The sequence below is a fragment of the Mus caroli genome, chromosome 6, assembly GCF_900094665.2.
Source record: "Mus caroli chromosome 6, CAROLI_EIJ_v1.1, whole genome shotgun sequence".
Taxonomy (NCBI): Eukaryota; Metazoa; Chordata; class Mammalia; order Rodentia; family Muridae; genus Mus; species Mus caroli.
This window is the reverse complement of record NC_034575.1, coordinates 70379471-70395865: the sequence shown is the minus strand read 5'-3', so window position 1 is coordinate 70395865 and position 16395 is coordinate 70379471.

Below are 16395 nucleotides of genomic sequence, written 5' to 3'. Positions count from 1 at the left end.
GAATCACCTGATTCTTCTCCCCACAGCTTCCAGTTCCAGTATCTAAGACCATTCCAGGAGATCCCAGAATCCAACTCCCACTCGAGGATATGCATCATTTAACAGCAGCTGTACCCTGCCCCTCCCTCCTGTAGCTTCCCTACAGCTATTATTCTTTCTGAATTCTAAACACTAGTGGATCCTTACCAATTTTTCTAACATTATGCCAGGAATTGTTTTAAGCAGAGATGCACATAAAAGATTGCCACTTGGGATAAAAGCTATACTCCCAATCCCTGGAAACAGGAGGGTCCTCACACAAAGATTAGAAGGGAAGAGCCACATTGGTCCAGGGGAATAAAAGAAAGACATATAATCTGGGACAGGCATTGAGGGTCTTCCAAGGAGGTACAAGGATGGGAGTGGCCTGAGAAAGTTTGACACTCTCAGGGCTGCAAATGGTACTGAGCTAACTGGTATATGAGTTTGCTATTTTTCTCAATACTGTAACAGAATACCTCATTAAAGCAACTCAGAGAAGCCAGCACTTGTTTTAGCTCGACATTTGAGTATAAAATCCACCATAGCAAGAAAGCCAGGGAGCAGGAGCAACTGGTCACATTGTCTCCACTGTGATAAAGCAGGGAGAGAGGAATGCTTGATTTCCCCTTTTTTTCCAAAAAATAGTAATATCAAATTTTTTGTGATAAAGTTATAATATGTAACTAAGATCATAAAGGGAATATAAAAACCTTATAATCAATTTCTTCAATACTTGACCAGTTTAAATCCACTACGAATGGATAATAAGATGAAAAAATACTAGATTTGACAAGAACTTGAAGTCTCTGAAGAAAGAAACCAAAGAAGATTTCAGAAGATGGAAAGATCTCCCATGCTCATGGATTGGCAGGATTAATATAGTAAAAATATCCATCTTTCCAAAAGCAATCTACAGATTCAATGCAATCCCCATCAAAATTCCAACTCAATTCTTCATAGAGTTAGAAAGAAAAATTTGCAAATTCATTTGGAATAACCAAAAACTCAGGACAGGGAAAACTATTCTCAAAAATAAAAGAAATTCTGGGGAAATCACCATTCCTGACCTCAAGTTGTATTACAGAGCAATAGTGATAAAACTCCATGGTACTGGTACAGAGACAGGCAGGTAGATCAATTGAATAGAACTAAAGACCTAGACATGAACCCACACACATATGATCTTTGACAAAGGAGCTAAAACCATCCAGTGGGAAAAAAAAAACAGCATTTTTAACAAATGGTGCTGGTTCAACTGGAGGTCAGCATGTAGAAGAATGCGAATGCCCTGTTCTTATCTCCTTGTACAAAGCTCAAGTCCAAGTAGATCAAGGACCTTCACATAAAACCAGATACACTGAAACTTATAGAGGAGAAAGTGTGGAAGAGACTCGAAGATATGGGCACAGGGGAAATTTTCCTGAACAGAACACCAATGATTTGTGCTGTAAGATCAAAAATCAACAAATGGGACCTCATAAAATCTTCTATAAGGTAAAGGACACTGTCAATAAGACATAAAAGCAACCAACAGATTGGGAAAAGATCTTCACCAATCCTAAATCCGATAGAGGGCTAATATCCAATATATACAAAGAACTCAAGAAGTTAGACTCCAAGAAGTTAGAACCAAATAACCCTATTTCAAAATGGGGTACAGAGCTAAACAAAGAATTTTTAACTGAGGAATATCGAAAGGCCCAGAAACACCTAAAGAAATTTTCAACATCCTTAGTCATCAGGGAAACGCAAATCAAAACAACCCTGAGATTCCACCTCATACCAGTCAGAATGACTAAAATCAAAAACTCAGGTGACAGCAGATGCTGGCGAGTATGTGGAGAAAGAGGAGCACTCCTCCATTGCTGGTGGGATTACAAGCTGGTACAATCCCTCTGGAAATCAGTTTGGCAGTTCCTCAGAAAATTGGACATAGTATTACCTGAGGACCCAGCTATACCACTCCTGGGTATATACCCAGAAGATTCTCCAACATATAATACAGACACAGGCTCCACTATGTTCATAGCAGCCTTATTTATAATAGCCAGGAGCTATAAAGAGCCCAGATGTCCTTCAACAGAGGAGTGAATACAGAAAATGTGGTACATTTACACAATGGAGTACTACTCAGCTATTAAAAAGAATGAATTCATGAAATTCTTAGGCAAATGGATAGAATTAAAAAATATCATCCTAAGTGAGGTAACCCAATCACAAAAGAAAACACATGGCATGCACTCACTGATAAATGAATACTAGCTCAAAAGCTCGAAAAAACCAGGATACAACTCACAGACCACATAAAGCTCAAAAAGAAGGAAAACCAAAGTGTGGGTGCTTCAGTCCTTCTTAGGAGAACAAAAACTCACAGGAGAAAATATGGAGATAAAGTGTAGAGCAGAGACTAAAGGAAAGGCTACCCAGAGACTGTCCCACCTGGGGATTCAACCCGTATACAGTTATCAAACCCAGACCCTAGTGTGGATGCCAAGAAGTGAATGCTGAAAGGAGCCTGATATGGCTGTCTCATGAGAGGCCCTGCCAGAGCCTTACAAATACAGAGGCAGATATTAGAAGCCAACCATTGGACTGAGCACGGGGTCCCTAAAAGAGGAGTTAGAGAAAGGATTGAATGAGTTGAAGGGGTTTGCAACCCCATAGGACGAAAAACAATATCAACCAACCAGATCCCCAAGAGCTCCCAGGGACCAAGCCATCAACAAAGGAGTACACATGACTCCAGCTTCATATGTAGCAGAGGATGGCCTTGTCATGCATCAATGGAAGGAGAGGTCCTTGGTCCTATGAAGGCTCTATAGATGCCCTAGTGTAGGGGAATTAAGGACAGGGAGGTAAAAGTGGGTGGGTGGGTGGAGGAACACCCTCATAGAAACAGGGGAAGGGAGAATGGGATAGGGTGTTTCCAGGAGGGAGGAAAAATCAGGAAAGGAGTTAACATTTGAAATGTAAATAAAGAAAATATCCAATAATAAAATAAAATCTCAAAAAGAAAAAAAAGTTACAGTACTGTGCCCAACTTGACATTTGTAGACAGATCTTAACCATTATATTTTTATAGATATATTCTCTTTGCTCCCCAGTCCATGAAGTCCACATTTAAGATGAGTCTTCCTACCATTATTAACCTCATCTATAAATTCCATCACAAGCATCCCCTAAAGGTTCATCTAGATCATATCAACTTGAGAACTAATATTAGCCACAGGGTCACTGGAATGATTCAGAATGAAGGGATAGTTAACTTGATATACAAGTTTGATCAAAGGAGATGATAGATATGAGCTCAACTTATTGTTGTTTTTTTAAGAGCACAGGAAAGGGGATAACATTTGAAATGTAAATAAATAAAGTATCCAATAAAAAAGGAAAAGGGAAAAGAAGCCATTTTACAAATGAAAAAAAAATAAGCACACTGGCAAAGAAGTCATTTGGTACCTATAAAAGTTAGATAGCCCTTAGAGTAGCCAAGTATCAGGAAGAAAGGAAATAAAAAGATACATTATACCAGGACCCTTAAGACCTGTAGACAGTACCAATTTCCTAATTATCTCAATGCATGCCACTATCTCCCTACTTTCTGTAGATTCCTTTAGTCTGGGGATACCTCATAAATAGTTCTTTCACCAGGATGTGTCAGGATGTGCCTGTAATCCAACACCTGGGAGATAGAGGCAGAAAGATTGGGAATTTAAGATCAGCCTTTCCTGAAGTGCTGTCTCAAAGCTGGCCCAGGATATCATTTCTCAGAGAGAGAGAGAGAGAGAGAGAGAGAGAGAGAGAGAGAGAGAGAGAGAGAGAGAGAGAGAGAGAGAGAGAAAGAGAGATGAGAGACACAGAGAGAAAGACAGACAGAGAAACAGACACAGACACAGAGAGTCAATCTTTTGACTAAGCTTTCCACTTAGCCCTTGAGTAGCCATCTCACCCAACTAGACCCCATATTGCAACTGCTAACCTCTCTTTTGCCCTGGGCCACATAAACCCCACTGTACCACATTTCTGTGTCATAAAATTCTCCTTACAGAACAAGTTATTCTTGGCACAATAGAGCAATTTTTTCATTCAGAATGATATTTTGACTGTTTATTAAAATTAGTTATGAAAAGAGTAGTCACCCATAACTAATTTTCCAACATTTTCAGTGCATCCCCTTGATCTTACTTCTAAATGCCTCAAGGGTCAACTCCATAATCAAAACTAATTTCTCTGATTATGGATATGAAGCTTTCCCACTGCTCAACAACCACCCTGTAGTTTCAATTCTGTGCAGTTTTCTTTCTTTTCTCCAGCAGTATGTTGAATGGTGTCCAGGCAGGGAAAAGGAGATTTCAAGAAGAGCAGAACCCGCAGAAATTCCAAGTTCATAACTTTCATATTTGTACACACACTTTGACCTCACTCAGCTCTTTTGAGTCCTCAACACAAATGGACTAATATCTGTTTCAATTTTAGTTTTCTATCCCCCTACATGAACTATTTCCCCCATCTCCATAACTCATTATGAGTTGATAACTGCTACTTCTTTATTCTTCTATTCTTGGCTAAAAGAGCACGGGGTGAGTAGTAGGTGAGTAGATAAAAGAACGTTAATAACTCCTTCAAGGGTCAGCTCTTTTCTTTGCAGGTTACCATAGTGACTGCCTCCTACTGACTTGATTTGAGTTTTGAATCTTTTTTCATACTGAAAATGCTTCAGCTGCATTAATTAAATGGAGATGATGACTTGAGTAAGTTCTATCATTGAACAGATCCATGCTTGCTTTCCTGGGGGATCTTATATGATATCTGGCTTTTTCTTATGTTTCTTGTATCATATCACAAGTTGTGATAAAGGCCAAATGCACTAATAATTCATCAACACTGTGTAAATGTAATGGGCTGCAACATTGACAAAAGATATTCTGCCTTGTGTCTATTTATCTACCAAAAAGTCTATATATACTGCCTATGGGTGATCTGAAAGAAAACATTGACTTGTGTGTATTTGTTTTGCAGCTGGTCACTTCATTTAATTCTATTATTCTCCTGTTTTTCATAGTCTTTCAATTTAATTTTCTTCATATGTAGAAGAGTATTTACCCAATTTCTATATTTACTAGGCCTAACTCTCTACCTGGGGGTTGATTTTTCATAGTAATGATATCATTTTAGTGAGTAGAAGGCAGACCCCAGAACTGTGTATGAATGCTAAACAGCCTGAACCACAGGGATTTAGGATCTTGTTATAGATTCTTAAGGAATGAATGGGAAGATGATAGAACAGGAGAAAGTAAACAGGGCTAAAATGATCCTGAAATGAGGGCTTCCAAAGGTATTTAAAGTAAGTATAGCTTCATGTGGGTTAGACCTGTGAGGAAGTTTGAAGTTCCATACGTTTTCAAATTCATTGTATGTATAAAGATAACTAGATCCAAAGAGATGGAATCTTCTGATGCTATAGGTTTATTAGCTAAGTGAGGATTACAGTGAAACCCGGGAACCTTTCTACACTCACTGCACTGAATTTGTAGGAGAGGACCCAACTAAGAAGTCAGTGAAACAGTACCTTTAGCAATTGTATATCCGTTTGGTTGATGGAGGGTAGAGCACTTCATGCCCACTTTTACAGTCAGTGAGGAGATAGATAGATAGGGATAGACAGACAGACAGACAGACAGACAGACAGACAGACAGACAGACAGGCAGGCAGGCAGGCAGGCAGGCAGATACATAGATAGATAGATAGATAGATAGATAGATAGATAGATAGATAGATAGATAGATAGATAGATAGATAGATAGATAGATANATAGATAGATAGATAGATAGATAGATAGATAGATAGATAGATAGATAGATAGATAGATAGATAGATAGATAGATAGATAGAGATAGGAAGAGAAAGAGAGAGAGAGAGAGAGAGAGAGAGAGAGAGAGAGAGAGAGAGGATAGACAGATATAACAATTTATCAAGTTCTTTCCCTTCAGTGAGTCATCCATTAATTTCATCCTGGAGAACCACACCTTGCTCCTTAATAGCCTCAGCTATCATGTGTTTCAAAATACAAAATGCGCCCCTTAAGATTAGAGGCTGTCACTAGCTCTTAGCTATGTTTTAAGACCTTTTTTGTGCTGTATAATAATTGTTATTATTTAACTGCATTTAGAAGTTTTGGAAGTCCTGCCACTCTCCCAGAATGCTCCATGGTACAGCTGCCTGTGTGGGGAAGTACAACCCATTGTCTACCATCCCACCCCCACACCTTCTCATTCAATCAGGTTGCCCAACTTTCCCCAGCAGGCTTATATAACATGATGGTATAGTACCCTCCCTACTCCAGCCAACTATGAGCTTCCTGGAACCTATAGAGCTGATTCTTCATGTGATCTCAGCAAATACATCTCATCCACACACCTGTTATTCTAAGTCCCTCTTCTTCTGTGTTAGTCCACCTCTATTTCCTATTGTCCCTACACACCTCCTTTATTACAATCCCAGAGTCTGTGCCTGTCATTTAGATGGTCTCTATCTCTTCCCCAAGTCAAATGGCCTTGCTTCTGTACAGCATGGCTCAGGAATGAACAAATGACAAACTCTACTTCCCTGGCTCTATTGCAGAACAAATCCCTCTGGTGTCCCTTTACAAACTCCAGGGTAATAAATTAATCAGCCACAAACGGTGGCCATTGTGTAGAGACAGAAAAGCAAGTATCGATACTAGCTGTTCTGACTGTGAGCAGCTCCTGCAGCAGAGAAAAGAAAACCAGCAGAGATCACATCTAAGTACAGAAATCACCCAGTGTAAGCTGACAGGGCCACCCTAGCAGCCCTGTGCAGAGGCAGCAAGGAAAGATGGAGAGGTTAGGAGCAGGAACACAGGAGATAAGCCTGAAGCTAAGACTAGAGCTTTGAGACCAAACAGTGTTAAGTTTTTTAATCAGTCAGTTAAGGTGGCAGTCTGAAGGACATACAGGAAAAAGCATGAGAGTAGAAACCTCAGCAATATATTCATCACAAAAATGGAAATAGTATCTCTGGTTAGAGTTCAGATTGATACAACTGATTAAGAAGCAAAGCTTAGCCATGAGGCTGAGGTACAAGAAATGGGCATAATTTGGGGCTAACTGGAACACAGATGGAATGACAACTAAAATCCTAGGTTTAGGGGTTCTAACCTTTCCCCAGATCTAAACTCTACTGCAAGAATGGCTGATAGGACAGACTCTTTGCATGTGCAGGACTAGGTGACCATAGGCAAATTTAGAGCCAGTCAACCAAAGAATTTTCAACTTGATTAGATTGCAAAGCAGCTAAGAGAGACAGAGACAGACAGAAACAGATATATGGGAGAGACAGAGACAGAGAGAGAATAAAGGTATTTTGACAGAGTATTAACAAAAGGAGGGAATATCAGGCCTTAATGTAGGCAGAGGCCCTTCATGAAACCAAAGGAAAAGAAAGCAGTCCACTACCACAGGCATGTGTTCACATTCATAGTTCCCACACCCTCTCCAGGGTATCATGAGGTGGCTATCTCTGCTCCACAACCTCTTTTCACCATGATGTTGGCCTGACTATGGGCTCATCCATAATTAATCCAGCCAACCATGGGCTGAAACCTCTGTAACCATGAGGCCAGAAGAGTCTGTCCTTGTCAAACTGTTTTTTCCATGTTATTTGTCCCAGAATGAAAAAAATGATAAGTGAGTGTTTAAATCATTAGGCACAGAGTACCCAATACTAGCCCTTGTTGTATGCACAAATTCTATAGCCAACTAAGTTGACTCTAACATTGTGCCACAGTTGGGTTTGCTTATCTTGTGAGCTTATTTTAATGAAATATTTTGGGTACCAAGAAAGGACTGAGAAATACTGGACATCTAACTCAGTTCTCTGAGGTTCTAAATCAAAATTCTACAAAGAAATGCCAGCTACCTGAGTCTGGTCAGGCCTAGAGACACATTCTATGAGTTCTCTCAGTCTCTCTGCTCCTTCCTGCACATTCTTTCACTACACATCCTTGCCAAGTAGGAAACTGGAAAAAATCTTCTGACATGGAGTTTTTCTTAGGATTCTGCCCATCCTCTGTAATAAACAGGATTGAACTCAACTACACACTTCTGTAGCATTTCCAAAATGCAGAGCCACCAGGCAAATGACCAAAGTCCTGGTATAAGTCTTCCTCCCTCCTTGGATAAGGATGTTTCCATATCATGCAATAATAGATAACTCAGGTAGGTAAAAGATTCCAGGACAGTGAAGAGCTGTTTGAGAGAGAATATAAATATAGTTTGTGTGCCATTTATGATCTAAAGTTAGAAGTGTGAATGATACAAGGGTCACCCACTGTCCTCAGAGCACTCTCAAGACATCATGAAAGACAAACATATGCACATACCATGAAAGTCTGATTGACAAGGATGAAGGGAGCAGTAAGATTTAGCTCTGTAGGGAAATGGGGATGATTATGAGAATGTCTGCCATGGAAGAGAATGAGAAGATCTAAGATTTCATAGAGAAACCCTTATGGTAGTCTTGAAAGAGAATGGAATGCCTGTTTGCCAAGGGGCAAAATGTGAGAAGATGTAGCAGCACTCTGAGCAGAAGCAAAGGCTTGCCATAGGACAGAAGTCAGGAAACAGTGCTGTCAAAGAAGGAAGAATGGATCGTCTGTCAGGTGCTAGGTGCTGATAGTTTGATAGAGGGGCTTCATTTCAGTTCATCATTCACTGAAAACTCAAATTGACTATATCCTTAAGCTAATTGATACATAATTATCCCCAAACCTCTCCTGTAATCATATTTTCCTTATAAATAATAACATTGGAATCCCCTAGTTGCCTAAATAGAGCCCACTTTACCTTGCACCTCTTCTTATATATATTGTAATACTGTGAAAGGATAGCGTTTGTGCCTGTCTCATAGCTGTCTAGCCTTATCTTGCATTTCACTCTAATCTTTAAAAGGCAGCACTGAGCTGCAGCTCTCCTTGTGTTTATTGCTCTGATATCTCTCTGCCTCTATAATCTGCCCAGAGTCTGTGCAAAATGCAATCTTCTTTCTACAGGGAAGCCTGAGTGTTCTTTACAAGATGAAAATCTATATGCCACCTCATTGTAAAACCTTCTCATACCTCAACACTAAATTTTAAGAGGGAAAACCTACAGCTCCTTAATATATCAAAAGAGACCATTTACAATCTAACACACACACACACACACACACACACACACACACACACACACCAGGAAGTAGTTCCTATTCTTCAACCACTCTACCCAATTATAAAGTCTGAGATTAAGGACTCCAGAAGAGCACTAAAGCTGATTGTCCTCTAGGGTAAGAGATTTATTTATTAAAGGACTCATCAACAACACAGACAGGCAACATGGCAGAGGCTTTTAGCAAAGCTTGGGCCCATACATCAATGTGGGGTCACCCCTTGTAGGTTCCCCATGCAATGTGGATGATGAGCCTAGAGTATATGCTTGCAGTCAGATGGTCTCTGATTGCTGGCATCAGGGGACCCTTTAGTTGATGTATTCTTGTGATGTGCTAATCACTCTCTTACACTTATACTAACAAAACTTTAAAACACTTAAATGACCAGCCCTGCTCACTGCTGTGTTTTGGCTACAGTGGTTTCCATGCACCATCCAGATAACACTCCGTCTCACTTCATGAAGCAGCTTGGGGTTCTCCATCTCTGAGAAATAAATGCAGAAAGTCCAGCCTGTGGTGAATGCCTTTAGTGCTTGGCCACACTATTCTGGGAGTGGTGGCTCTACAACTAGATTATTCCCAAACTGACAATCCAAATACTGATCATTCCAGTGCCTGTTCTACCTCACAGAGTGCATAGAGATAATGTGGAACATTTTTTAAATAAGGAAATGGCAACAGCAGTAAACCTATGGTTATACAAGGCCATTGGCTGAGTCATCTGAGTGAAACTGACACAAGACCTCTACAAGAAGCTTGGAGAGTCAGGTAAACGAAATGCCATCAAATTATTAATCAATTTATTCAGTTCTCTCCTCTCTGAAATTAGGAGCATGTGAATGAATATGTATGAACATGTGTAATTATAGTGACTTACACATAAATTACCCAGCAAGCCTCCTGGTGCTAAATTCATAGGAGCCAGATGCTGATTTCCACCTGTCTTCTAGGTGGTATCCTCCCTGAAGGATCCAGCTTTGCAGGCAAATCAACTAAGGCTCAACTCTCATTCTGAGCTATCTCTTGTCTGCTGCTCAACAGTCTATCCTCAGAAATGCCAGGATCCTCCAGCTATTCCTAGATGAGAAGTCCTGTGAGATTGAGAGAAAACATGGCATTATTTCCTCTTTGAAATTGCATCACACCCTATAAGTGGAACAACATTATGAACTAACCAGTACCCACCGGAGCTCGTGTCTCTAGCTGCATATGTATCAGAAGATGGCCTAGCTGGCCATTAGTGGAAAGAGAAGCCCATTGGTCGTGCAAACTTTATATGCCTCAGTACAGGGGAATGCCAGGGTTAAGAAGTGGGAGTGGGTGGGTGGGGGAGTGGGTGGGGGAGCATGTGGGGGACTTTTGGGATAGCATTGTAAATGTAAATGAAATAAATACCTAATTAAAAAATAAAGAGAAATCACAGAACATTAAAAAAAAATTGCATCACATCCTAGGAAGCTCTCTGTTCCTCCTGTTGGTCCTCTTTCCAGAAAATTAGTTGATTATCCAGAATTATCTGTTCTTTAACTTTTAAAAAAATGAAAGAAGACAGGGAAATCACTTTTCTATGCCTTGTCATGTCAAGAACCTGGAGTAAGTAAATGATAACAGTGAATTGCACTTCTAAAAAGCTCTCACCTCCTTAGAATAGGAAAATACCTATGGAAGGAGTTACAGAGACAAAGTTTGGAGCTAAGAAGAAACAATGAACCATCCAGAGACTACCCCACCCAGGGATCCATTCCATTATCAGCCACCAAACGCAGACACTATTGCATATGCCAGCAAGATTTCGCTGAAAGGACCCTGATATAGCTGTCTCATGTGAGGCGATGCCAGTACCTGTCAAATACAGAAGTGAATGCTCACAGTCATCTATTGGATGGAAGACAGCCCCCCCCCCAACATGAAGAAGCTAGAGAAAGTACCCAAGGAGTTGAACGGGTCTGCAACCCTATAGGTCAAACAACAATATGAACTAACCAGTACCCTCAGAGCTCGTGTCTCTAGCTGCATATGTATCAGAAGATGGCCTAAGTCGGCCATCATTGGGAAGAGAGGCCCCTTGGTCTTGCAAACTTTATATGCCCCAGTACAGGGGAACACCAGGGCCAAGAAGTGGGAGTGGGTGGGTAGGGNGGGGAACACCAGGGCCAAGAAGTGGGAGTGGGTGGGTAGGGGAGCAGGGCAGGGGGGTATAGGGAACTTTCCGATAGCATTTGAAATGTAAATAAAGAAAATATCTAATAATTTTTTTTAAAAATTAGATACTTAAAAAGTTAATCACACATGCATCCACACACACACACGCAAACACATGTACATACACATACACAGAATCAATAAGTAAATGCAAGAAAGGACAGATTTACTGCACACAGAGTCTTTTTGAGGCAGTAAGTAGATAAGTTCATTACCTTGATTCTGGAGCTAGCATTATGGCACTTTCATGACCATACCAAAGTATATGCATTAAATGTTCAATTGTGTCTTTATCAGTGATACCAGAATAAAGCTCTTTTAACAGAAAATAGGTTTGACTTGCATAACCATTTTACTGAGTCTATCTATTCACAATACCTGACTTTAAATAATATGTTGATAAAGAAAATAAGACCCATTTATACCAGTATAGTCTTATCCAGAACACCAAAGCTTCTGAGTCAGAAAATGGCAACTTTCTTGGTTCTAAAAATCTGTTCAAGTCATTTTTAAGGGGCAGAATCAGACCCCTAGGGCCTGGCCTCAGACACATAGGTGTCAAGGGATGGTCAAACATCTCATATAAGCAAACTTGAAAGATGAGAAGAGGGCCTCACAAACTTAAATCAGAAGACACAAGTAACATCACCAGATCTGAGACATTGGTGGAATGCTGACACTGAGAAATCATGATAACAAGCTTGTAGGCTTACATTAAAACAAAACCACACCCCGCTACAAAAAAATCTTTAAACTCCATGTATGGCATTATTTTACAATTACTAATGATGCTCATCAAAGACTATTTTAAGATGTATCTTATTAATTCTTTGATTATTCCATGCAATGTATTTTATCATAGTCATTACCAATTCTTCTCCTTAACTCCTCCCAGATCCACTACCACTTCCCTACCCCACACTTGAGTATTCTTTTTAATTTTTAATTTAATAGTCCATTAACTCCATTTGTGCTATCCATATTCTTCTAGGCACAAAACATCCACTGAAGTATGGTGGACCTTCCAGGAGCTACACCCTTAACGAATACTGGCCCTTGCTTCTCCACTTCAGAAGTCATCAAATGTACATAGCTTCTCGGAGTGTAATACACATGAATACTTTTCCATTCTGTGCTGGATGTTTTGCCAACTTGACACTGCCTAAAGTTATCTGAGAGGAGGGAACTTCAATTAAGAAAATGCCTTTGTAAGTTGGTCTGGAGATATCTCTGTAAGGCATTTTCTTAATTAGTGATTCATGGAGGGATCAACCCTTTATGGGTGGTGCCATCCTAGGGCTGGTAGTCATGGGTTCTATAAGAAAATATGCTAAGGTCCCTCCAGGACTCAAAGAGAGGGACCTTAGATGAAACGCCCGACAGTAGGAAGAGGGAATTTATAGAGGCCACCTCTAGCAGGAAGACAGGACATCAAGTGAGGGATGGGGTTGACACCCCACAGTCACATCTCTGACCCTTAATTGTTCCTGACTGAAAGAATTACAGGGATATCCAATTTTCTGAGGAACCACCAAACTGATTTCCAGAGTAGTTGTACCAGCTTGCAATCCCACCGGAGGGGAAACTAGGAGAGGGGATAACATTTGAAATATAATTTTTTTAAAAATCTAATAAAAATTGTTTTACATTAAAATAAAAAAAAGAATTACAGGGATGGAAATGGAGAGGAGCCTGAGGAAAAGAAGTTTCAGCCACAGGCCCAAGTGGGCTCCAGTGGCCGGACACTATCACTGAGGCTATAGAGCACTCACAAAAAGAGACCTATTATGACGGCCCTCTGAAAGACCTAACCAACAGCTGAAAGAGTCAGATGCAGATAATTTGCACCTAACCAATGGACAGAAGCAGCTGACCCCTGTGGTTGAATTAGAGAAAGACTGAAAGAAGCTGAGGAGAAGGGTGATTCAGTCTCAATCTGGACCCCCGAGATCTCTCAAACACTGGATCACCAGACAGCATACACCAGCTGATATGAGGCCACCAACACACATACAGTAGAGGTCTTCCAGGTCTGTGTTCATTCCAAGACGATGCACCTAACCCTCAAGAGACTGGAGGCCACAGGGAGTTTAGAGGTCAGGTGGGGTAGGAGGTGGGAGCATCCACATGGAGACAGGAGGTGGGGAGGAGGTGTGTGAGGTGGAGCAGACAGAGGTTGGGGGGAGCGGGAAATGGAATATGGAGTGTAAAAAATAAATTAAAAATAAAATGAAAAGAAAGGAGGGAAGGGAGAGAGAGAGAGAGAGAGAGAGAGAGAGAGAGAGAGAGAGAGAGAGAGAGAGAGAGAGAGAGAGAGAGGAGAGAAGAAAGCAAGCTAAGCAAACCATGGCAACCAAGCCAGTAAGCAGCATCTCTCCATGGTCACTGCATCAGCTTCTAACTGCATCAGTTTCTGCCCTGTTTGAGTTCCTGCCCCAACTTCCTTTGATACTGAACACTGATTGGAAAGGGTAAACAAAACAAGCTCTTCCCTCCCCAAGTTGCTTTTGCCCTGGTATTTCATGGCAGGAATAGTAGCCCTAAGACACATTCCATGCTTGAATATTTACTGGCTTGATCATGTGAAGATAACCACAATTGCTATGAGTTCATGAGTGTAGGGAATTGGGTTAAGAAAGAATTTTTAAATGTCTAGACTTTCTATCCAATATATTTTAAGATTTGTTGTTCTTATTTTATTTGCATATGTGTTTTGCCTGCATGGATGTCTACGTATCACATGCAGGCATTGCCTATGGAGGCCAGAAAAGTGTGTTGAAGTCCCTAGAACTGGAGCTATAGAAGGCAACCAGACCCCCCAGAGCTCCCAGGGACTAAACCACCAACCAAAGAGTGCACATGGAGTAACCCATGGCTCCAGCTGCATATGTAGCAAAGGATGGCCTTGTTGGACATCAATGGGAGGAGAGGCCCTTGGTCCTGTAAAGACTCGATGCCCTAGTGGGAATGCCAGGACAGGGAAGCAGGAGTGGGTAGGTGGGTGGGGTAACATCCTTATAGAAGCAGGGAGAGGGGGGATGGGACAGGGGTTTTCAGAGGGGAAACTGGGAAAGGGGATAACATTTGGCATGTAAATAAAGAAAATATCTAATAAAAAATCAAAATCTATGTGTGTGTGTGTGTGTGTGTGTATGTGTGGTGTGTGTGTGAGTGTGTGTGTGTGTGTGTGTGTGTGTGTGTGTGTTGCTGTTGTTGTTGTTGTTGGCTGCTATGTGGGTGCTGGGAATCAAACCCAATTTCTCTGGAAAATAAGACAGTGCTCTTAACTACTGAGCCATCTCTCTAGTCCCCAAAATAGTTTTTAATCTACCATGTCTGGTGGTAAATATGTTATCTGGCTATTTGGATTATTGTTTCTAAATAACTAGACTGGGTAATACGTAATTTATAGGAAAAGTGTGAAAAGACAACAAATCACTACTGCTTGTTAAGACTGGTCAAGTATTTATCTCACTAAGACATTGGCTCCTACAGTGCCATTCCTTCACAACTGAACAAGGACTATTTTCCTCCTTTTGAAATTTGCCAAATAATGTCTTTATTATTCTTTTTCTCAGGTTATGAAAGTCTAGGTAAAGTTTAAGAACTGCTAGATGATAAGGCACCTGTTACATTTGGAAATAGCTAGAAAATTAACCAGTTCCAGTCATCAGAATGAGAGTCTATATCACATAGCCACCCGGTGACTATGCTACTGAGGAAGCAGTTATTCAATCCAGTCATCTACATTCCTCCCCCTATTACCTCACACTTGCTAAGAGCCATTGGTAAAAGTAGAAATGGTAGACTAAAGTAAGGAACAAGGGAATACAACTTTCCTATGAAGATGGAATAATCTGCTTAGGTCACATTGCAAAGGCCATGAACACAGAAGGGGTCAAGAATATGTATCAATTATTCAACGCACAATCAATTAGCTAAGTTCTCCAATCTCCTCTCTACTAACTCTAAATTATGTCTGTTTCTATATTGCACGCAGATGTGACATAATGGAAGGACGTCGACATTTTGCAGAAAATGGCAAGGCCATTACACTTAGGTGTTGACAGAAGACACAGCTGCCGAGATAAAATCAGGACATGATCAAGCCAAACATCCCAACATGGATAACCGAGGGATTTATGAGGTCCCACTCTTAACTGAACAGCTATTGTCAGTTGATGGATGCTCAGGGAAAGATCAGGTTTTTCTAGGAATGAAGACTCTGGCAGTTTATTCAGAATCCAGTGGGTGGTCCTATACTCATGTGTATATGAACAGAATGAAACAAAGTCAGTAAATTCTAAAAGAGGGTCTGGGAGGAACTGGAAATGGGGAGTTGGGGTGGGTATGAGCAAAATATATTGGACACATATATGAAATTCTCAAAGAATATGTTTTAAATAATAATACAATTCATTCGAATACACTAACATCAGGTGGCACATTAGCATCTTTATGTAATCTTTATAAAATCCCAGCAAAGCTTCTCAACAAAACATATGTATTAATAATTATCTTGAATTCACAAGGAAGAAAGCTATAGAGATATATTACGCAGGTTTACTAGGACCACAAACCTCAAAATGAAGTCTCAAAACCAAGACTAGCCACAAAGTCTTAATTTTTAGAGTTTCAACTGATTGTAGTTGGGGGTTTTGTTGTTGTTGTTGTTGTTGTTGTTGTTATTGTTGTTGTTACTGTGCACTTTTGAGACTGTGACTTATATTTCTTCTCTGCCCTTCTTTCCACCCAACCTTTCATATATCCTCCCCCAACTCTCCTTCAAATTCTTTGCCTCTTTTTTCATTAATTATTATTGAATGTATATATGTTTTTGAATATACATATATATTCCTAAATATAAGATGCTCGGTCCCTATAATGTTATTTGTATGCAAGTTTTCAGGGCTGACTCTTTGGCACTGGCAACCAGTTTGTGTGT